At 41.2% G+C, this 22,991-nt stretch overlaps 1 long non-coding RNA gene and 1 other non-coding gene across 3 annotated transcripts; one reads left to right on the forward strand and one right to left on the reverse strand.

Annotated features, from left to right (window-relative positions):
* Positions 1-157: 157 nt before the first annotated feature.
* On the forward strand, positions 158-8,914 carry LOC104970949 (uncharacterized). Of its 2 annotated transcripts, none has more exons than XR_009495141.1 (3): positions 158-502; positions 4,868-4,959; positions 7,444-8,914. It is a non-coding gene; the product is annotated as an uncharacterized lncRNA (long non-coding RNA). The 2 variants fall into 2 exon arrangements; XR_804374.4 differs by having other exon boundaries at positions 159-502; positions 4,868-4,955.
* Positions 8,915-16,924: 8,010 nt separating this feature from the next.
* Positions 16,925-16,997, reverse strand: TRNAY-GUA (transfer RNA tyrosine (anticodon GUA)). Its single transcript has one exon. It is a non-coding gene; the product is annotated as a tRNA-Tyr (tRNA).
* Positions 16,998-22,991: the final 5,994 nt, after the last annotated feature.

The raw sequence follows: 22,991 nt of genomic DNA on the forward strand, positions 1-22,991 counted from the left end.
TGTCATAGTTTTTTTTTTCCAAGGAGCAAGCATCTTTTAATTTTGTGGCTGCAGTCACCATCTGCAGTGATTTTGAAGCCCAAGAAAATAAATTCTGTCACTGTTTCCATTGTTTCCCCATCTATTTGCCAGGAAGTGACGGAACCGGATGCCATGGTCTTGGTTTTTTTTTTAATGTTGAGTTTTAAGCCAGTTTTTTCACTCTCCTCTTTCACTTTCATCAAGAAGCTCTTTAGTTCTTCTTTGCTTTCTGCCATGAGTGGCGTCATCTGCATATCTGAGGTTATTGATATTTCTCCCAGCAATCTTGATTTCAGCTTGTGTTTCATCTAGCCTGGCATCTCGCATGATGTACTCTGCATGTAAGTTAAATAAGCAGGTGACAGTACAGATGACAAGCAGCCTTGATGTACTCCTATCCAAATTTGGAACCAGTCCGTTGTTTGATGTCCTGTTCTAACTGCTGCTTTCTTGACCTGCATACAGGTTTCTCAGGAGGCAGGTAAGGTGGTTTGGTATTCCCATCTCTTTAAGAATTTCCCACAGTTTGTTGTATATTTCTATACAGTACTACGTTATCACCTTTTAGTGCATAGAAATATAAAAATGCATAAAAACAAAAATCCCATCCCATGCAGAGGGTCCAAACTCAAGGCATTAACAAATATTTTATAAACTTTTTAAAAATATAAGCAGTGAACTAACGCTTATGAAACTGAAAACACTGATGAATGATTATATTACTCAGTTAATTCACTTTAGATACTCTTTTAAACCTTTCAAAAGACATTTGCCTCACCTTGTCAACAAAATTGATTGCTTAATCTCTTTTTGCTGTGTCTCTGACAATTTTCTTATATTTAGCTTTCAATTTATTATATTTTTTTTTCAGTTGTCAGCCAGATGATTAAGCCATGTACTGAGTTACTAGGTCAATAACTATTTTACAATCGTATGAAGCTTATTTGGTTATTTTTTAATGTTTTTTGGTATTCTATTTAAACTTGCATTGATGCTTGGACTATAATTGCATAAACTGCATAATTTTTCATGGCTGCCATACAAACAAAAGAGCATATCTAATTTTTAGTCTATTTTGATTTAATATTTTAGCGCTTCAAGTAAAATATGGTACAACCATATAGATCTGTTTGCTTTCTTCCTTTTATGTTATAGCTGTCATATGCTTTATATCTATATACATTGATAATTCCACCACAGTTATAATTTTTGCTCTCAACTGTTGTAATTTGAAGAACTTGAGGACAGCCTTAAATTTCCCCAGATATTCGCTATTTTTATTGTTCTTTCATTCCTCAAGTTCTAAGTTTCCCTGCAGTATCATTTCCCCTCAGCCTAATTAACTTCCTTTAGTGTTTCTTTTAGACCAGATTTGCTGGTAATAAACTCTTAGTTTTCTAATAGTTTCCTTCTTTTCTAAGAGTTTCTTCCTTCTTGACATATTTTTACTGAACACAGAACTCTGGATTGGCAGTATTCTTTTTTTTTTTTAGCACTTTAAATATATAGTTCCACAGTTTTCTGACCTTCATGACCTAAGAGAAATCTTTGGCTATTCAAATTGTTGTCTCTTTGCACAGAATGTATTATTTCAAGATTTATTTTTTCCTATTTTGGGTTTGCAGCAATTTGATTATGATATATCTGGGCTCATTTTTCTTTGTGTGTATCCTGTTTGGGTTTTGCTGAACTTCTTAAATCTGTAAATTTCTGTCTCTCAAATTTGGGATGATTTCAGTAATTATTTCTTCAATATTTTTTTTTTTCTGTACCAATCTCTTTCCTTTCCTTCTGGAACTCAAATGATGAAAATGTTAGACATATTACTATTGTCTCCAAAGTCCCTATGCCTCTGTTCATTTTTAGGTTATTTTTCTTTTCTTTTTTTTTGTTTTAATATGTGTTTGTTTGTTTGTTTGTTTGCTGTGTTGTTAAGATTGGAAGGATTTCCCTGTTGGCTCAGCAGCAAAGAATTCACCTGCCAAGCAGGAGACATGGGTTCTATTTTTGAATCAGAAAGATAACCTGGAAAAGGAAATGACAACCCACTCCAGGAAATCCCATGGACAGAGGAATCTGGTGAGAAACAGTCCATGGGGTCACACAAGAGTTGAACACAACTCAGTACCCAAACAATGACAACAACTAAGATTGAACAATTACTATTGATCTACCTTTTAAGTTCACTGACTGGTCATCTGCATTCTGCTGCTGAGATAATCCATGGATTCTTTTCTAATTTCTGATATTGTACTTCAGTTCTAATATTTCTACATGGTTCTATTTTATAGTTTCTTATTTCTCAGCATAAAACTTCTATCTTTCCATTCATTGAGTGCTTATATCTTGATATGAAGCATAGTAATAGCTGAGTTAAGAGTCTTTGCTCTCTAAACTCTGGGTCATCTTGGAATTTTGTGTTTATTGTCTTTTTCCCTTAAAAATTGGTCACATTTTCCTGGGGTCTTTTTTGTTTTTGGCATTAGGGTAATTTTTAACTTTATGTTGAACGTTATGAGTTTTGTTGTAAAACATTAGGTCCTGCTAAAGTCTTGGAGAATTTGTTTGTTTTACAGACAATCAACTCGGTTAGGTCTAGAACACAAGTCTGTCTCACTCTCCCTGGGCAGTGGCTCCGCTACGAGTTCAGGTTTCAAAGCTGCTGCCATACTGCTTTAGGTACCCGCCCCATGCTTGCCCAAGTCCAGCATGAGCCTGGAATTAGTTCTGGTTCAAAGACATAATTAGGGGTCCCTTTCTTCCACTCTCTCCTCTGACATTCTCCACATCCTCTCTGGTATCCCTTTTTCAGAACTGGCCAGAAAGATCTCATCTTAGTGTTTAACATGGAACTTGTTCAGTGTTATATAGCAGCCCAAATAGGAGGGGAGCAGGTGGAGAATGGATACATGCATATGTATGGCTATCCCTTTTGCTGTTCACTCGAAACTATTACAACATTGTTAATCACCTATGTGAATGTGTTAGTTGTGTACAACTCTGTGATCCCATGGAGCATAACCTACCAGGCTCCTCTGTCCATGGAAGTCTCCAGGCAAGAATACTAGAGTGGAGTGGCACTCCCTTCTGCAGGGGATCTTCCCAACCCACAGATCAAACCCAAGTCTCCTGCATTACAGATGGATTCTTTAACACTGAGTCTCCTGTAAAGTATAATCAGCTATACTCCAATATAGAATAAAAAGTTTAAAATTAAAAAAAAAGTAGCTACAGTTCTGCAATTGGGGATCTCAATGCAAGATGGAGAACTTGAGAGGAAAAAAATCACAAATTTACTTCTGTATAGGTCACTCCTTCAAACTTTGACTCCTTTCCCCAATCTGTCTGCTTCTGCTAAATTTCCAAGGTTCTCAGGTGCTTGTTTGTCATGCTTTGTCCAGAGTGTCAACTGTTACCACTAAGAAAGAAACAGGTAATCCCATCCTGGCCAGCAGCAGAATTCAACTATTTATTTGGTTGTTGATTTTTTTGTTTTTTTCCCAAGTTTTCTTATATATTTTTCATTTTATCTTATTCTTTTCTCATAGCTGTTATCTCTTTTTATCTAATTATTTGAAACAAAATTGTTTTATTGTCTCTATCTTAAGTTACTGCCTATGATGGATTCTTACCTTATAATTTTCTATTGTGAGCTCATCTTGAGTCCAAATCTTTGGATTCCTTTGCAACCTGGGCTGTGAAAGCAGTCATTCAGAGTGGCTTTGTATTTGCTTCTCCCGATGTCCCTGGTAATTCACTAGCCAGAGATGAATGCATATGACATTTCTTAGTAGCATGATTTTTAGTCCACAAATATGGTATAATTTGGATGTTAATTTGTCAAGGACATTTTTTGTTTCCAGCAAGAGCTCAGGCAAAAAAAAAACAAAACAAAACAATCTTTCTTGGCACCTGCCTGGGCCAATAAGCTGTTTGTCTATTTTTTTTTCCACAAGGATGCAGCCAATTAGCAGAGCAGTAAAATGGCTGAAAATATATTTGAAAGTAGTGAGCGATTAACATCCTCTTTAACCCAAAGCAGCTGAGCCCCAATAAGCCTCCTTTACTCCTTTAGGCAAGTCTCAGAAGCAGCTTTTGTTACTACCTTTCTGCATTTGCCACCCCCAGTCTGTCACTTTCGTGTTCTCTTTCCTCATACCAGCCATGGAGTAATTTCCTCTTACTCTACTCACTTCACAGTGTCATTGTGAATTATGACGTTCAGAGTCTCAACAGCCACCTAATCCCCAAACCAACAGGAAAAGATAAACTTGAACTCAAAGGAAACAATGTTTTTAAGGCTGTCTGCTGTCTCAGTGATGGGGACCACCCTGAAGGACAGTCCAGATGGAAAAAAATATGCAAATCCAAATTACAGTGCACACATTAATATCTATACTTTCTCTAATGCATATAGATATAATCGACCTTTGATCACTGAACAAAGTATAAGTTGTGCTGCAATTTCCTTAGATCTTTGATGAATGGGAATTACCACTGGGAGACAATTTTCCTTGAATCTCAATATTTCTGCACTTCTCGTTTGCACAGATATTGACTTCCCTTTGTTTTGAAATATTTTTTCAAGCATACTCATATAGCAAACAGCCTTAAAATATGGATATATCTTCCTCCAGAGCAAAGATCAGGTTTACTTACAGCCTTGAAAGATAGAGATAGTGTTTCCCCATGAAGCAAAGGGCAGGCATGCTTACTGTCCAGTTTATAATAAAGAAAATGCCTCTCCCTGAAGCAAAGATCAAGCATGTTGACTGCATATTACACCAGATGCAAGTTCCCTAACAAACCCTGTTCTTTTCCTATAACAAACTCACTGTGTTTACAGGTATTGTCTGCGCTCTTCAAGACATCCCATGAGAACTACGACCTAGGAACTGGTGTAAAATGCTGATTCTCCAGCTCCTGCTATTGCTGTGAGTGAGTAACATACGTCCTTTGCCTCTGACTCAGTCTCAACTCTACTGCATCCTTGAAACTATTGCAGGCTAGCCTGTCAGCTTGCAATTAAAGTAAAACCTTGGACCTTCAGAATCTTTAAGCAACTATATAATGTCTTTCTTTGCCTGCCCAATGCTTCCATGGTATTTATTTCTCCAAGAGTGAGATGGTTGCCTTGTAACCACATAGCAACTGGGCAAGTGCCAGTTTACAAATCCTCTCAGGGTTCTATCCCAGAGCTGTATTTCTTAATACAAGTACAAAAGTGCCAAAAGTGGTCACTAGTTTCTTTGTTTCATCCTCAGTTGCACATATTTCTCTTTGGTATGCACACACTCACATACCCCAGCAGCTGCAAGGAGAAGCAAACACACACACATTATATTCTATGGCTACTGTATGCCTCTATGCTAAATCTGTACAAAGGAATTAAAAAATCCCACTTGAGATTAAGGATGTAAAAACCCCAAGTAAATATAAAGTTTTATTATTACTACAGGAGCTAAGGTTAGCCACCCCTGAGCTACTTATTAGAATTTCCTCATTCCTGAACAGAGCTTTAGTTAAAAGTAAATCTGTGAGCACTCAGCTAAAATATTTGTTAGAGATCAGCAAACAGAAGTTTGTTTTCTCTGTCAAAAAGTTAAAAGGGCCCAGAGACCATGTTTAATCTGTAGATAAAAAGTATCACTGTGTCTCTTTCTCTGTTTTCGTTTTATATCCCTGACAATTTGGTGACGAAGTTGTTAGATTCCAGAATGACTCTTGATTGAGTACACTTGCTCTAGCAAATGCATATTAACTTAATGAATAGGAAATGGGGTACTTAAATTCCCTAGGTATCTTATTTTTCTTTTGTATGATTTACATGGTATCATAGTCTGTTCCAGTTACTATGGATGCATAACAAATTACCCCCAAATTTAGTGGCACAGAACAGTAATGAGTCATGCTCACTGATACTGCAGGTCAGGAATTTGGATGGGACACAGTAGGAGCAGCTGGGCTCTGCTCTCTGGAGCTGCCGACGGAAGATTCAAAGGCTAGGAACCTGAATGGTCAGAAAGCTCCTTCACTGATGTCTGGTGTTTGGTGATGACTGTCTACAGGGGGCCGTGTTTGCTCTCCATGTTGACCTCTGCATGTGAGTTGGTCTGTGCTTCCTTACAGCACGATAGCTGTGTTCTAAAGGCAAATAGCCTAAGAAAGGGAACAGGTGGACACTGTATCATTTTTATGACCAAGCCTTGGAAGTCACATAGCATCACTCCTGCCATATCCATTGACCAGAGAACTCAGGTCGGCCCAGAGTCAAACAGTGAATATAGACCTCAACTTTTAGTGGGAGAATGTCAGTCACATTTAAGAAACACGTGTGGGATTGGGGTATGTATACTGGTGTGGTCATCTTTGGAAAATATAATCTGCCACAGTATGTATTTGTGGTGAATTCTCACAATAATCCTAGAAAACACATGCTTTCATATTCTTCATCTTATAGACGGAAAATGGATTTTAGGCAAGTTAAGCAACTTGGCCAAGATAACCACCACTGGTGAACCAATCAATACCCACCCTTAACACATGTAGTGCCCAAACACTTGATCATACAACCATGAGCAAACTTACCCATATTCAGGTTTTGCTTAGCCAAAAAATTCCTCCTCCCATTAACCAGAGACTATGTGATCTGTACCTAGAGCCACTGTCCTCAGGATTCTGTTGACATTTCCAGCTGATTTGGCCATTATCTCCCAAGTGTGTGAGATCTGGCACATGACCTGCCCTTTTAAAGTTCTTACTTCAACTGCTTCTGGGATTGTACTGGCCTGGCAGAGAAGCACCGAAGGGCTCATTGAGCATAGTGGGCAACATAAATAAGTTTTGTAGGCAGATAAATAGTGATTTAAATCCTGGCTTTAAAACTTTTCATTTTAATACAGTAAGCACATTATTTAACTGCTAAGCCTCAGTTTCTTAATTATTGAAATGGAGACAATAGCATGCTTCTAGAACGCAGTGTGCTATGTGCTCAGTCACTCAGTCGTGTCTGACTCTTTGTGACACCAGGAACCGTAGCCTCCCAGGCTCCTCCATCCATAGGATTTCCCAGGCAAGAATACTGAAGTGGATTGCTGTTTCCTCCTCCAGGGGCTCTTCCCAATCCAGGGATTGAGGCAATGGCACCCCACTCCAGTACTCTTGTCTGGAAAATCCCATGGATGGAGGAGCCTGGTGGGCTGCTGTCTATGGGGTCGCACAGAGTCGGACACGACTGAAGCGACTTAGCAGCAGCAGCAGCATTGGCAGGTAGATTCTTTACCACTGCACCAGCTGGGAAGCCTGGTACAGAAGGGGTATATTAATAGAAATGCTGTACAAAAGTATACCATTGATATATGACTCTACGTTTTTACACAGCATCCCAGGAACTTTGGTCTAATTATAACTACGTGTTTTCAGGTGGTGCCACGTGAACTCTTACAAGCGCCTCACCATGGATGACCCCCTCAGCTTCCTCTTCTGATCCAGAGCTGCCCTCCATCCCCACTTTGGCAGATGGCCTCGAGAAGTCGCCCAAGGGCAATACCTCATCACTACTTCAGTTACAGGTGCTCCCTCAGGAGAAGGCTGCCTTCTAATGAGACAGCAGCAGCAATTCTTCAAGATGCCTGAAAGTGCAAGTCAGTTGTATCCAGCTCTTTGCAACCCCATGGACTATACAGCCCATGGAATTCTCCAGGACAGAATACTGGAGTGGGTAGCCTTTCCCTTCTCCAAGGGATCTTCCCAACCCAGGAGTTGAACCCAGGTAGATTCTTCACCAGCTGAGCCACAAGGGAAGCCCAGGAATACTGGAGTGGGTAGCCTATCCCTTCTCCAGCAGGTCTTCCCAACCCAGGAATCGAACTGGGGTCTCCTGCATTGCAGGCGGATTCTTTACCACCTGAGCTATCAGGGAAGCCCAAGATGGCCGGGAGGAACACTATTCAAGTCTATTACTGGAAGGAATGCCCACTCCACCATTTCACTTGGGTCACAGAGAAAAACAGTTTCTTCTGCTTTTGCTAGTATTTTCTCCCAAGAACTTGTACCAACTGTCTTTGAAGCCAGGACAGAATCAACGCCCTTTCAGCCCACTACCATAACCATTCCTCATCCCTCAAACATCCCTTCCTCATTCTTCAGCCAAAAGCAAAAGCACGTCTAACTTATGCAAGGCCCTTCCTCCCAGATCCATCCACAGCTTTACAGATTCTCTCGACCCTCAATAGTCATGCTACCCTTTACCTGCTCACTCTCTTCTGCACTTCCTCCTTTGATCTTGTATCTCAGTCAGCCTCTCTCATCTTGTGCCTTTTTCCCTTTGTCCTTTGCATTTGTAAATCATGGTATATCAGAGTGGGGGTGAGCTTCAGTTAGCTGCATTCTGTAAGGGGAGCTGTTAGCCTGGTTGGGTCACACTGTGTACCCAAATTTATTATTTAGACACTCCCAGTGAAGCAACAGACGTAACATTATCAGGAGGGGTCTTTAACTGCAGATGTCATTTAAAAATTAAATAAAAAGGAATGCATTGAGAATCACTCAAATCCCATAGTGGAAAAAAAACTATAAACAATTCATATTCAAATACCTTAAACTGAATGTTATGTGCAGTTTAATGTATATTTAATTCAGTGTAGGGCTGATGTTAATTTACAATCCCTCATCACTAAGAAATTTTTCATAATCCATGTCCAGGTGTGGCTGAGGGGAGTATCTCTGCTGTGGTCCTATTTACAAGTCCTTCCTCTTTCGGATCCAACTCTTACACTGCTTGACGCTGAACCCCTCTCTGTATGTGTCTGTGTCTCTCCCTCTGGGTTAAAACGGCCACTCTCCTGTGTCAAGACACTCTCCTGTGTTAAATAAAGTCAATTATTTAATGCTATCTCTCTATCTGTAATTACTCAAAGCTCACCTTTAATTCAAATTCCTCATCAACTCTATTTTTCAGAGTATGTTCTTCCTCTAAGTGTATTCTACAAACTGCCATCCTTGGCTGCCTGCTGCCATAAAAAGCACTCAGTCTCTACATCCTGTGCCACCGCAAAGAGAAGTGTTGTATAGCCCCAGGCATTTTGGTGGGAAGGGAGCTACTTCCAGTTTGGATAGAACAAGAAAAGCTTCCCTTGTTGCCCAGATCACTGATACTTCCTGTGTTTCCATGGCAAACTTCCCTCCCTGGATGCAGCTGCTTGGGAGGGTTAGGAAGAGAAGAACTATTAACCATTTTGTTCCCACTATGTACATTTTATGCTTTCTATTTTCCCTGCAGCCTACATTTCACTTTCAGTCCTTGTTCCCTTTTTAAGCACCCCTCCCCTCATCTCCACACACAAACATACACTTTTTTTCAGTTCTTTCAATCTGTGGGGTTAACCCCACAGAAAACCTCTGTTTTGGGCACTAAAATATTGGATTCATAGCACTACCACTAGAAAAGCATTTTTTTAAGTAATTCCTCCATTTTTAGAATGAGTAGGCCCTTGAACCTCAACCCAGGGCTGTCAGTCACTCCAAGAAGTCACCTGCAGCTATAAAACCCAAAGCATATAATGGGGATAGTATTTTTGGCATTTTGAATACACTTTCCCCCTTAAATTATGTTCCTCCGCAGCTCTGACATACCAGCCAAGCCAAAGGCTTACTGCTGCAAGGAATAAGAGGCCATTGATCATCTTTGGGTCATAAATCTGACGTTTACAAATCCACTTCAAGACAACAGTCATGAAAGCCAACCTTTGGGAAGAGAGGGAAAAAAGAAAGGAAAGAAAACCACTCCAAGTTGTCCTGACCTCATTTAACACAGCAAGAGCCAGACCTGGCCCATGAGTGGCAGGTCTAACATGTGCCTGGGGTATAGGAGCCTGCACATGGGACTGAACATCACAGCCTCCTCCGCACCCCACGCCCGCCCCTCCCCCAAAATGGGGGTGGGAGCCTAGAATGAGGTGTATGCAAATAGGAGGTGCTTTTGCCTCCTTTCTCATTTGGGACTCAGAGCAAGTTGTCACAGAATAGCTGCATCCGGGGAACACTGTTTGAATGGTGTGAGTATGTGGGGAAGGCGGAGGTGGGGCGCCGGAAGGAAAGCTCAGTTTAGCCCCTTGGAGTCGCCCTCAGCCCTCATACGACCTCAAGACCATCTAGAAGTTTCCACATGCCCTGAGAAAGGAAACAGGCTACATCTGATGATACTGGGTGGAGAATTTACCAGAGGGTTACTGTAAGGGCCTCAGGGGAGCTGCTAGGCTAGGGGGTCAGGTGGGAGAGACAAGAATGGATAGGACACCAAATCAGCAGAGAGGACAGTCAAGCCCCTACTGAATCATGAGATTACAGAGCATGTGTCCACCAGCTGCCAACTTCAGCTGTTGAACAGCAGTCACCAGGCATAAAAAGGACCTTGCTGTAGAGAACAGAGGAGCCAGGGCAGCACAGATGGTCTGAGGTCCCTCTTTCCCATGGCCATGAGGTCAGTAGATCTTCTTCTTGCTATATACTGAGAAGCCATCTCAGAAAAGGAAGAGAAGAAAAGTTTAAATTCTGAATGATTACCGCAAAATTACTGTTACCCATATTTGCCAAATGGACTACATTTTACTATTTTTCCCTTGTAGTGGCAGCTCCGTAAGATGTCTCCCTATTTCCTGCCTTGAATAATTCACTGTGCTTGCGTATTCTTTGGACCTAATGACTTTCTTCTCACATGCAATATAGCAGAAGTGTTGGGTTGGAACTTCAAAGATCTGATTTAAAAGAGACTCTGGTTTCCAGTTTGCTCACTTTTCTTCTCACCTTTGCTTGTTCTAACGAAACAAGCTACCATGCTGTAAGCTGCACAATGGAGAGGTCCATGTGATGAGGATCTAAGGGAAGCTTCTGAACAATAGCTAAGAAAAAGCTGAGGACCTCTGTCCTACAACTCATGAGGAACTAAATCCTGCCACCTGACATGGATGAGCTTGAAAGATTATCCCTCAGTCTAGATGTCAGATGAAACTCAAGGAAAGTAACCAATTCATCTCAGTTTTCCCAAGACTTTCCCAGTATGAGCAATGAAGTCCCACATCCCAGGAAACCACTCAGTCTTGAGCAACCCCATACAGTTGGTCATCCTAGAACTAGCCCTAGATGACACCTTGAATGCAGCCTTCTAAAAGACCCTGAACCAGATGACCAAGCAAAGTCACACCCAGATTAATGACCTAGAAGTCATGAGATAATAAATATTTATTGTTTTAAACTGCAGCCCTTGAGGGTAATTTTTTATACAGCAAATGATAATGATACATTCTTTATTGCCCAACAGATTAAAAATTCAAGAGAAAGCTCAGATAAGCTACAGAAAAATACAGAAGTTACATTTTTCCTTGTGTATCTGCATGAGCATGCATGCTCAGTCACTTCAGTCATGTCCAACTCTTTGAGACACTATGGATAGAGCCCGCCAGTCTGCTCTGTTCATGGGATTCTCCAGGCAGGAATACTGGAGTGGGTTGCCATGCCCTCCTCCAGGAAATCTTCCTGACCCAGGAATGCATCTCCTGCAAGGCAGGTGGATTCTGTACCACTGAGCCAGCCACTGAGGAAGTCCATATCTTCATGTAGTATGAGTTGTAATAGCAACTCACTATATATGTACTATACTTCTAAACAATTGATTCCAGGAGCACAGTTTTCAGAAAGAATGAAGAACTAGGTATGCCCCTTATCTTCAAGTTTAAAGGCAGATTAAGAAATCCAGGTACAATCACCTGACAGATCAAAAATTGCTATCACAGACTTAGTTTCCTCTCTAGACAATCTATATGTAGGTTAAACAAAATTTGCAGTTCATGCAATAAATCTACCTTGTAGATTTCTCCTTATCTCAGGAAGCAAGTATATCATCAAGCCAATATTGAATGTGAGTGGGAACTCTTCAAATTTTCTCCTACCACAGAAAAGTTGGCTTCATTTAACCAATCTACTACACAAAGATCAGCTCTATACCATGCAGACTGGCATTTAACAGATGCTACTTCATGATTATGAGGCATATAATATAGTATATTAAATCCTGAATATTTTCAGTGATAAGGCTCTATCACAGGCAGTGGCTGAATAGTTAGTTTTGGGAGTGGAAAAATATGCCATGGAGGCCAAAATAAATGCTCCAGTTTCAGTTGAGATAAAAAACAACAATAGCCATGGCCATAAATATTTGTAGAGTGTTTCACAGCTCAGAAAGATTTACACACATTTTAAATCAAAGATTCTTATGCTTCAGCTCTGAAAGACAACTAGGGCTGAAAAAATTCAGTTCATTCTCATTTGATAAGAAAAACTGAAGTTATAAAGATTTAAATGATTTTTCCAAAGTTGCAGATGGGGATTCAAACCTAGACATCTCTCAATAGCAAGTGCTACTCACTCTCTTCCCCCCGCACACGCAGCCGAGAGACAGTGGAGATATGAAATATCCAGTTTCCCAGTTTCACTGGGAAATGATCTAGGAAGCCCTGTGGAAGGCAGAGAGGATCTATAAAGTATATTTATGGAAATAGCAAAACAGTCATGCATCACTGTCGGGATTCTCCTTTCCCCAAGCCCAGGGGTCTCAAAACACTGCAATAGTAATAATGACGGTTTAGGTTTGGATTAGAATAAGTTTTTAGTTAAAGTGTTATATGAATAGAAAATCTAGACTTACTGAAAATAAATTATGCTATAAATTTGAAAACCATATTATACAGGTATCTTTTAGCAAGTGCCCTAAAGAATGTAAGTTCAATTCAATTTAACATATAATGATTGGGTATGCTGCCCATAAATTAGGCAGTAGTATTGCACTCCTGTGCTGTCCAGTATGGTAGGTAATATTCACACTGGCTGTTTAATTAAAATTAAAGAAACTAAAAATCCCATTCGCAGTCATACTAGCTATATTTCAAGGCACCCAAGAGCCTTATGAGGCTAGCGGCTAATTACAGAATGTAACTACTATCACAAAAAGTTCTACTGAACAATGCTATTAGACTCTTAAGAAGAAATAACCAAGTCTCCCAAAGTAACTCACATCCTCATGGAGAAAACACTCCTCTTTACAAGTACTCTAAAAATGCAGGAGTATAACTCTGGCCAAGCTCTCCAACAGTGTCTTAACACATAACATATGGAATCATTCCAAATAGGTGCTAGCTAATTAGAGGCTTTTCTCATCCCTTAAAGACATCTTGACATGTATTAAAATGTCATGCCCTCTATTTTCCTCATCTTACCAATATTCCATAGGGACCACACACCAATGTCAACATAAAATACTAGATAGTCTCCACTGTAGAAGTATATTTCCTATGCACAGCCATCCTGGAGAATGCGCCAGGCACCACAGTAGCCACAGAACGGGCAGCCCTTTAATCCCTGAGAAAGGTCTGCAAGGTTTACAGACCTCAACTGTTGACCCAGTCATTGGCTGGGCATGCCTGAGAACAGGAGAACTGGAAGTGGAGGAACAAGTGGCAACATGACTCAAGGAACCAGTGATGTGGATGCTATGTGTCATAGCAGTAAGCTCCCAGGACCCACCCTTCCTTAGCCAGGGCCCTGGCCTTGGGCAGGCTTGTCTGGCCTCAGCTAGGTGTCAGCAGAGCAACTTGGCATGCAGCTTAGGGAGTTCTCCAGCCAGTCTCACTGCCTCCACACAACCACATCCTGTTTGTCCATTAGAGGACAATTCTCACCACCTCTGAAGCACGTCTGGTAGGTAATATACACGTCTGGTGTACTGGATAAAATCTGTCCCAATATTCAATAGGGATTAAAGTGAAAAGGAGGGAAACATGGAAATCATCTTCCCCATACCCTGAATCTCACTGAAGCAGAGAAGTGAGACATATGACAAGGTCTCAGTTGCTTCATCTGTGAAATAGAGGGTGTTTGCACACAGAGATGCCGAGTCCCACCAACAGAATGACAGTCACCAGCAGTGTGCTCCTGTACTGTCCCAAGCTTTCCCAACCCCCAGTTCCTCCTGCCACCCTGCAGTGAGTAGTTCCAGCATTTAGCTGCTCTCCTACTGCTAGGCTTATTTCTTCTATACTGCCTGGGTTTTAGTCAATGAACAACTCCAAATCAAGGACCAAGTACTTGAATCTTGGTCTTTCTTCATGAGAAACACACCAACAGAAGCCTACAGTAAGTATTTTTTGTGTTTACTGGGTACCAGTGTTACAGCCACCTAACAGGTAGGTGTTATTATTATCCTCATTTTTCTAGATGGTAATATTGAATCCCAGAGGACTTCAGTAACATAATTAAGGTTTCCCAGCTAGGCACGGTGGAAAGTGAAAGTGCTAGTTGCTCAGTCGTGTACGACTCTTCGTAACTCCATGGACTGAAGCCTGCCAGGTTTCTCTGTCCATGGGATTTTCCAGGGAAGAATTGTGGAGTGGGTTGCCATTTCCTTCTCTGGGTGATCTTCCCAACTGAAGGATCAAACCCAGATCTCCTATATTGCAGGCAGATTCTTTACTGTCTGAGCCACCAGGGAAGCCCATAGTAAGTATAGAAAGACAAATTCAACTTGGGAAATAAGGATTAAAGCCTGTTGCCTCAAATACCATAATGGATAAAATCATTTCTATCATAAAACCTGATTCACCCAGGTCATCCTTTTTCTATAAAAAATCTTAAAATAGTTCCAAATTTCAGTCTCACAAGCTTCATGTATGAATGAGCAATCATAATGACTTTTGCATAGTTGCTAAGTCATGTCTAATTCTTTGCAACCCCATGGACTATAACCGACCAGGCTCCTCTATCCATGGGATTTTTCAGGCAATAATACTGGAGTGAGTTACCACTGAACTATTAATGCCTTAAGAAGGACTAGGGTACAGTTAAGAACGAGACACCAGATGAACTCTGCAGATTTAACTCTCTCCGGGTAGAAAATAGCCTCACAGGTGGAAATTCAGGGCCAAAGACAAAACCTAACTTATACTGCAACAGGGTATAGGGCAGGCCTCATATCCAATGGTGAAAATAGATGCAGCTTTTTCAATAGGTCATGGGCTCTTTAAATCACAGTCTTGAAAAATCAGCCACTGAACTAGTTTATGAATCTGTGGGTACAGCATAGCGAAACATTTACTCAGGGAACAGAAAACCTTCTGGAACAAATAAGCCAAATGAATGCTTCGAAGTGGAAATGTTAACTAGTGATGTAAGTTCAGAGTGCAGCTGTGTCCAATTGAGTCGGGCTTCTGGCCCAACAAGCAAAGTCTATGAAAGATAGAGAAAAATTATATTGTTTTTTCCTAAACTCAAAGCAATGGACTTTTGCCATGTTAATTCTGAGTTTCTGAGATGAGATATGAGAAATTAAGAAAGCACAATGAAATGGTTTTAAAAACAAATACTTCCTATGTCATTGTGTTGTGGAGATAGGGTTGTAGGTTTTTTTTCCTCCTTTGGCTGAAGATTGAGTAGACCTCTTTCAGGAGATATGTCTCAGATTTATTTCAATTACCTTATAGTCTGGGTATGATAGCACCAAAAATATACTCTGTTTATTAATGTCTAATGAATCACATTTTGTGTGTTTTAGGACAATTCATAAGCTCTTGTGGTTCATTTGGGCCACAAGACACCACTGCACAAACCACGATGTCAGTACCTGCATTGGCCATTCTGCACTCTGTGTGGAGCAATGCAGAACCAAGCATGACCTGACTGTTTGCCAAACTAGTCATCGTAATTATCCAGCAACATGATAAAGACCTCAAAGGATCAGTCATTACTTATGTAGGCTTTGGGTAGAAGATAAAACAGTTTCAACAGGTTCTGATTAAAACTGTTCTCAACAATAATAACTATCACTTACCAAGACATTCATCAGGTACAAAAGTGTTTCAGATATATTTTCTCTTCTGTATTCTATATGATAGGTGCTATTATGTTTCCCATTTTATATCTGAAGTTTAAGCAGATGTGTACATATCTGGTACAGCAAATCCAAGGCCTCCAGGAAAGACACTGGAATGCCTCTGTTGGCAACAACATCAAGCTTGTCGTTCTGTAGCTAGGTCGTGTCCAACTCTTTGCAACCCGATGGACTGCAGCATGCCAGGCTTCCTGTCCTTCACTATCTCCTGCAGTTTGGTCAAACTCATGTCCATTGTGTCGATGATGTCATCCAACTATCTCATCCTCCGTTGCCCCCTTCTCCTCTGCCTTCAGTCTTTCCCAGCATCAGGGTCTTAAAACCCTATGCTATACACTATAGTAGTCCTCAGTTGAACTGAGCAGAAAAAAAAACTTACGTAGTCAAATAGCTATCAAACAGTATAAATCTATATGTAATAAAATCATGAATAGTAGGAAAGAGATTCTAAAGTCCTAGAGAGGTTCAACAAAAGAAAATCTAGACTGAAAGGTTCAGGCAAGACTGGAAGTAGAAGTGCAAGGTAAGCTGGCCTTTGGAGTGGCTATGGCAGTACCGACACAAGAGCAAAGGTGAGGCAATAAGAAGAAATGATTATTAATAGAAGATGTGAGAGTTCATGAAGAGGCCAGACGGAGCAAACAGCACAGGAAAGAAGTAGCTGGCCACTTTTAGACTTACTCTCAATTTTTAAGCTCAAAAAGAATTCAAGGGGCATACAGATCAACCCATGTAAGATACAATGGCAGGTCTGATAGGGAATTGGGCTGGAATCTCCAACTCCCAATCTGCAGTGCTTCCAGGAGCTACCATGTAGAAAGGCTGTGCTTCATAATTCTGGTAGTTTAGTCGCTAAGTCATGTCCAACTCTTTCGACCCCATGGACTGTAGCCCGCCAGGCTCCTCTGTCCATGGGATCTTCCAGGCAAGGATACTAGAGTGGATTGCTATTTCCTTCTCCAGGGTATCTTCCCAACCCAGGAATCGAACCTGGGTCTCCTGCATTACAGGCAGATTCTTTACCAACTGAGCTAGCAGGGGAGCCCTCATAATGCTAATTCAATCTAATATTGATGGAGCCTCTACCGTGGACAGATGCAGTGCCAATTACTAGGAAGATAAGGGTGAAAAAAAGGTCTGGTCTCTAGGGAACTCATGTTAAAATCACATAAATACACAAATATTTATGGAATGAGTAGGTCTGGGGAGGAGTATGACAACAGATACACCTAAGTGTTAAAAGGAGTATCCCATGTCTCATAAGGCAGAATAGACTTCTGAGCAGGGGTATTTGATGTGGGCTTTGCAAGAGGAGTGAGCTATGATCTCTCAAGAAAAAGAGGAAGGGAATTGTAGGCAGAACAAACAGCAGGAGCAACTGGCTATAAACACAGAAACGTATGGAAACATATGCCATTAGAAGAAAAGGCAACCCAGTAAAACCAGAGCTGAGAAGAAGAGGCATGTGAATCAGGAGGCACGTGAGTCAGAAAGCACATCAGTCGGAAGGCAGGGCGACCAGAGCAGTCTTAGATGACCAGGGTGAGGAATAACAGAAGGAATCAGAACATAATCAAGGAGACAAAGAAAAACTTAAGCACTGCAATAACATTTGATCTCTGGTTTAAGATGAAAATCTGGCAGCAAGGTGAAGAAAGGATGCTTGGGGGGGTGAGTGAAAAAGCTATGTGGCTATTCAAGAAGAAGCCTGAAGTCAGGTGATGGTAACAGACAAGACGAGGGACTCATGAGACACAGAGGTAGATAGACAAGGCTTATCAACTAAAAGATAATGACAGTTTCTGATTTTAGTGACTTGATGGATGGTGGTGTCACTAAATAGGATGGGGACATCGAGACCAAAAGCAGTCCAAAGTAAGTGCCACCTGAACTAGAAAAATACTGGAAATTCTAAAAACACACCAGTGGATTCTCACAACTGGGTGATGCCATGTCTATAATGACTGTGTATTGTGCCAAAGCAGGTGGCTCAGGGGTGCGCGAATAAGGACAGAGGACCTCCAGGTCACTGGTTCCAAGTCACAGTTCTCAAGTGTCCAAAATTTGTTCACATATCTGACAGCTGTTCACTGACTTATCTAAAAGGAATTAGAGGTCTTAGCTTAGGTTCTAGCAAGACAGATATTCCACTTTATAACTGAAACCCTTGTTGATTTTTTAAGAAATTAAACTAGTTCTAGTCTTTCAGTTGGCTGCTGAGGTGGTTTTGGACTAATCAGAGTCAATTTCTTCCCGCAGAATTCAACCACGGAATAGCTGATTTGTTTGAAATGTTTAAAAAGTTGAAAAGTCAAGGATAGGAGTTGGCAAAATGTGATAAAGCAATCATTCAATATAGCTCTGCTTCTTTCCATCATTCTTTATTCTCATAAAGTCACTTCCAAAAAAGGTATCTGCCACATTTCAGGTCTCTGTTTCTTTTATTCCTTTTTCAACATTTAGATCCAAATAAAGCCTTCGGCCTGCAGTAGTGGTTCTCTCTGTCTTTGGAAGATAGCCAAGTGGCATCATAGGTTTTGGAATATATACATATATATACACACACACACACACACACACACACACACACACACACATTTTTAAACATGCTTCCTTCCTTTCAAATCCAAAGTTCCAAGTGAAAGGATATGTGTCCTGGGCATTAGGTGAGACACACAGGGTGTTCTTTATGTCCCCATATAGAACAGAGGCCTCCACAGTATAAGACTCTTTGAGCTGTAGAGGAACCTCAGACCTCCATGGTTCCATATTTGCTTACCCTGTCCCCTTGTGTGGACTGGCCCATGGCAAACCACCATAAAAAAATAATGAAGTCTCATAAGAATTGTGCTTGAGTTTGTACATTCCTTGGTGTTGGCTAAAGCCACAGGAACTCTGGCTGGGTTTTAAAGTTACACCCATTCCCCATTGCAATGCAGGTCTGTGAAATAATGCCTTAGCTCTGCCAAAAACCACAATGATTATCAACAACGTAAGTAATCAAGTAAAAGCACTTTCCACAGTCCACTGACCAGATTGTCAAGAAAGCAAGAAGTAGTAGCAAAAATTGATTGCCGTTTGCGAAAGTAATTTCTATCTGAATTATATTATTGTATAGCAACAGTGATGCATAATGTGTGCCTGGCATCTTTGCAGTAAACATTTTAGGTTTAATTTAGAAATCTGAGTCATTAGAAAACTTCTCTCTCACAATGATAAAGGAGCCACTGTGGACTCAGAACTATTATAATCTGAAGAGGGAAAGGGAATAAACAGGCAAGCTACACACACTAAAAGTGAAAGAATTACCATTGGGCCGAAATAATGGGAAGAAATTCAAATGACAGATAGTTGCTTACTATTGAACAGTTAATACAAGCATGGTTATTTTACATTATTAAACAGCTTGAGCATTTTTAACTTTCTAACATAATGTGCTATGGTCATTGATTTGTTGTTGCTTTTGTTGTTTTAAGCTCTTCATTTCTATGAGGGAAATGGGCTTCAAATTATAGGAAACAGGCCAAATAGAAAAACTAAACTAGACCTCCCTGTCCCTCACAGATACCCAATACGACTTCCTTAATAATTGACACTACCAGTATTCAATAGCTAAGTTGGCAAGATGTTCACCCCTATGCAGCTGAAAAATTTTATTTAAATTTAATTTTTTCCTATTGAACTCTTAATGTTAGAACCTGGAAGATATCTATTGAAAAGCATCAGGCCTTACTATAAATTAATGTAGTGGAAACACAATAAACTTGGGCCAGAGGCCTCCTCCCAAGATTAGTAGGTGTGAGTCAGTGCTTCAAAACCTGATTGCTTATTAGCATGAGGTGGAGGGCTTTTTTTTAAAAACACTGATGTTTGAGCTGCCCCCTCCAGGGACCACTTACTAAAACATCTGGTGAGAATGGGGTCCAGCCACCATGTAGGTTTTGAGCCCCTCCTCCACAAGTAATTCCAGTGTACAACCTGGTTAGAGAATCACTGTTTCATGTTCTGGCATGCCTGCAGAGAGAGAGTTTCGTGCGTATTTGTGTAGAAATACTTGCAACCGATTACACTGAAAGCGCTTGGCACTCAGCGTTAGAGACACCTGGGGAATTTTAAGAGTGCTGATCCCTGGTTCTCACCCGCCGGGATGCTGATGTTCTGGGCATGGACAATCACTTCCCAATGACTCCGAAGTATAGCCACTTTTGAGAGCCACTGCTCTCCAGCTGTGACACTGAGGAGGGCTGAGCCAGAGGTGGTCAACTAGGAGTATTAACAAGATAGGACTCAGGTTAGCCTACAGACGTCACGCTCAAAGAATAGGAGTCCTTCCTCCCGTTGCCAGAACTGCACGTGCTGATGTCTAGAATGCACAGAAGTACGTGCATAAACAAGTGTCTATTTTGAGTAATAAGATAGAGTTGTCTCCACAGAAACAACTGACTAATAATCATAATGGTTAATTAGATAAGTGATTTCCAAAATCTATTTGTATGATAACTAATGTAATAAACTTCAGACTTCTTATTCAGTGACATGTTTTTCCTTAGTTCTCTTAATGGACTGTCAGGGCTTGGCACTCAGGTCAACAAAAGCCAGGTTAAACTTAACACCTCCAGAAGAATTACTGAGTGTAGAGAAAAGTAGCCTACAACAAGCACAAGTGTGGGAATCAGACCAAACTCTTGCATCCTGGCTCTGCCGCTGATTAAGCCGCCTCAGAAATGGGGTTGAACCTTCCGCCCAAACTTCTTGTCAATAAAATGGTAGTGATGCTGCCCACCGGAAAGCACGGTAGTGAGGAGTTCAGAGACCTAATTTTCCTGCCACAGTGCTTCACATAAACTATTCCTAGAAGAAGCATAGTAACTGTTATTAAAATCATTGCCTAGATCAGGAGGCTGTTCAGGGTTAACATGCCGCCAAAGTTAAATTTCTCCAGACAGGATGACCACAAATAAAGGTCAAATGACTCCTTACTGCCATCTCATCAGAATACAGAGTCTTGGAATAACTGAATTTAACCGCCTATTTTTTCAGCACATTTCCGGTTTTTTGGACCAATGACCAAAATATTTGGTGGTTATCCCTGGTGCTGTTTCCCTCCCTGGCCACACTGGTTTCCTTCCATTTTCCTCAGGGTGAAGACGACTGGCCTATCCTGCATGTTCCTTCATTCCTCTCCTGATCCTGCCTCAGTGCAGAGGCCAATGCCATATCTCACGGACAAGTTTCTGAAACTTAATAAAAACAGAAGATGCCACCATCAATCTTATTTACTCAGCTAACCAACAAGCCCAGGCAATGTGCACAGGCTGGAAAACAGTACGAAATCCATGGCTCTGACCCCCTGATTTTAGACATAGATGAGTCATAGTGACGACCTCAGCAGAGAGATTCCAGATGACTGTTCACTTTCACATCCTCAGGGTACACTTCAGCACCCTGGGGAGGGAGGTTCTGTTCCAGAGCAGGAAACAGAAGCCTGGAGAAGATGAAAAGAGCTGGTACAAGAGCTAAGGCCTACCAATTCCTGGTTCAAGGCTCTGTACACGCAGCAAGTTAGCAGCTTTCCAGATTTTTCTCAGATTGTCTGCATAGAGCACTACCGTAGTGAAAGTGTCATCCGTGTATAGCATAGAGGTGAAGTGATACTCATTTTTCCCTGAGAGACCTTCTCACAGGTAAATGTTTCGTGGCTGAGCGCATGTCTGACGGGATTCAGCTATCTTGCCAGGTCCCACACAATAAAGTAAAATAAAGTGGTCCTCAGGGCTTCCCCATCTCCTCCCCAAAATGACACTGCAAATTTTAGTATTAAATGGAAGTCATCGAGCTGCTTACAAATGAGCCAGACCCGCTGTTCTCATCTCTTAAGGCCTGACATGCTTGGTTCATAGGCTGGACGGCCCCCGTGCAAGGCCGCGAGTGTCTGAGTTCAGCGCATGCTGGACATCCTAGCTCTGAAAGGAAAATCAGAGATGGCAGCTTCCTTTGAGCAACCATCTGCCTTGGGATAAGTACGTCGAGAAGCAATTAGCACTGGGCCAATTCTACCAAAGGCAGGAAGATAAAACTACTAATAAGAACAGCAACTGGTTAGTAGCCTATTAGCATTTTTGGTCCAGTCTAAGGAAAGCAGCTTCAATGTATTTTCCCCAAATGGTACACATCTTCTGCTGTTGCAAGTATTTTAAAAGGTTCAGGGATTAAACCTCTGTTGAAATTGTTTTTTTTTTTAAGTCTAAGCATTTGAAACATACACACAACACACACGCATAATACATTAAACTCATGATTCCATTCCCATTATTGCTTAGGATAAGGCTAAATTTAATGGAAAACAAAAATAAATTGACTTAAAGAAAAATTAATGATACATGGCTTTGGTAAAAATAGTGACACATTTAAAACGACTTAAGATTGGGAGACGTGAGCGTACTGGTTATGAGCGTGATAGGCTTTGGAACTGCAAGGACTCGACCTTGAATCTTAGATCTGCTGTCTTGTAACTGAGACTTAGACCCGTTTCCTCACCTGTGAGACGAGGATAATGACATCGCCCCCATAGGATGGTGGCAAAGATGCAGTTAAATTAAATACCATAGGTAAAGGGCCTGGTATATGTGCTGACCATCCTTATTATTATAACTGCCTGGATGGATTCAACAGATTGAACAAAACCAGTCCTATCAAGCAAACTTGGCTGATGCCATTTGGAGAGGAGTCACAGACGAGACTTGCTGTTACCCGCCAAGCCCACTAAGAATTCCCGGAAAATGAAAGTGGAACCTGGGTAATAAAATGAACTCTATCTAACCTTTTCTCTTTTCCTTTGGTCCTTGTCTAGTTTCACTTGCTTACAGGGCACCTCAACACCAGTGATTTCAGTTCCTCATGTGAAACATCTGTGCCTGGTTCACCCCAGCTCAGGGGCCGTGTGCAGAGAGGCTGCACCCGACACCTAGCTTGGAGGCAGGCCGTGTGCAGAGATGCTGTGCTGGGCACTGCAATCTGGCACATGAGCAGCACAGCC

This window comes from Bos taurus, chromosome 1 (genome assembly GCF_002263795.3).
Source record: "Bos taurus isolate L1 Dominette 01449 registration number 42190680 breed Hereford chromosome 1, ARS-UCD2.0, whole genome shotgun sequence".
In the NCBI taxonomy this organism is placed as follows: Eukaryota; Metazoa; Chordata; class Mammalia; order Artiodactyla; family Bovidae; genus Bos; species Bos taurus.